We start from the raw sequence: 1,695 nt of genomic DNA, 5'->3' as shown, positions 1-1,695 counted from the left end.
ACACACACACACACACACACACACACACACACAAACACACACATCCAACTATGAAAAGTGTTGCTCTCTTGGTGTCTTCACATCCTTCTCTTCTGTGCACTGACGTACAACACATTGTTTCCTCGGAAAAATGCGTCCCCATACTTATTCTTCAGTTGTCCACTTACTTCTTCTTCTGTCTGCTCCAGGGCTATGCTCATGCAGCCATCCAGGCAAGCCAGGACCGCGTGATAATCCAGTCCAGAATTCAATTTCACCACAAGTGGTCGTCAGGCGATTTGCCTTAAGAAGTCACTAGGGGTTTGCTTCCGAAGATTCCTGCGTGCTAATCCCAGCTCCGTGCTTAATTAGCTGCGCGACTTGGATAGCTCATCACTTCACCTCTCGTGGCCCCAGGTTCCTCATCTCACGGCGGGATCCAGAACCCTCACTACAGGTGCCCCCACAAGCCCGGCCTCCGAGGACTTCATCGAACCCTTAGCCGGCTTCTTTACCGCAACTTGTGTTATCATCAAGGTCGTTATGACCTGTATTTGTGCCGACTTCTTATCTCACCCTGTGACGGAGAATGCCCTAACCTCCTGGGAATGCAGCCCAGAAGGTGTCAGCCTTATTTTACACAGCCCCTATTCAACATGGAGTTGCTCTGGTTCAGACACCTCTGACAGTTCTGTGCCAATAAAACCTTATTTACAAGGAAACACATGAAGCCAGATTTGGCCCTCAGGCAATACTTTGCTGGCCTGTAATATATATCACGTTTTTCTTTTTGAAACAGATCTTGTTCTGTTGCCTAGGCTGGAGTGCAGTGGCATGATCATAGCTTACTGCAGCTCCAACCTCCTGGGCTCAAGGGATCCTCCTACCTCAGCCCCCAGAGTGGCTGGGACTACAGGCACGAACCACCAGACCCAGCTAATTTTTATTTTTTAATTTTTTTGTGGAGACAGGGGTCTTGCTATATTACCCAGGCTGGTCTCAAATTTCTGGTTTTCAGCAGTCTTCCAACCTCAGGCTCCCAAAGCACTGGGATTCTAGGCATGGGCCACCATGCCTGGCCTATACCACATGCTATTTCGTCTGTCTTTCCTGTCAAGTGAAGCTACCTTGAGTGCAAGGGCAAGTGATTCCATCCGGGTAACCTTGCCATCTGCTCCAACGCCTGACACAAAAGAAATGATCATCCATGAACCAATCAATGAGCGAGTTCATTGTTTACCCAGCTCAGACCTACATGGGAAGGGAGGAAAGCGAAATAGAATAACAAGAGGGCAGAGCAAAAGACGACCCCCAACACCACACATAGAGCACCTCCCAGCCCCCCACGACAGGGGTTCTGGCTACTGCCTTCAACACAAGTTTGCGGACAACAGGTTTCCTTTGGGGGTGATGAAAATGTTCTAAAACAGAGGTGGTTAGCCACCTGTGATCACTTGGGGGCTCGAGACTCCCAGGTGATCACTTGGGATCACAGGTGGCTAACCACCCCTATTTAGTTTCAGGAGGCCAAGGCAGGAGGACCACTGGAGCCCAGGAATTCGAGATCAGCCTGCGCACCACAGGGAGACTTTGTCTAATTTTGTGTTGTTGGTTTTTTGTTGGTTTTTTTTTTTTAATGTGTGGCAGTTGCATAACAGTGCAAATGTGCTGCCATTAAACTGCTCTTTTTAAACTCATGTTTTTTTTTTTTTTTTT

At 48.3% G+C, this 1,695-nt stretch overlaps 1 pseudogene; it reads right to left on the bottom strand.

Annotated features, from left to right (window-relative positions):
- Positions 1–50: 50 nt before the first annotated feature.
- LOC108282010 overlaps positions 51–1,695 on the bottom strand; it is a 31,919-nt pseudogene continuing 30,274 nt past the window's right edge.

Source organism: Cebus imitator, unplaced genomic scaffold (assembly GCF_001604975.1).
Source record: "Cebus imitator isolate Cc_AM_T3 unplaced genomic scaffold, Cebus_imitator-1.0 Scaffold234, whole genome shotgun sequence".
NCBI lineage: Eukaryota > Metazoa > Chordata > Mammalia > Primates > Cebidae > Cebus > Cebus imitator.
The sequence above is the reverse complement of the archived record's forward strand: the minus strand, read 5'-3'. Positions and strand labels throughout refer to the sequence as shown.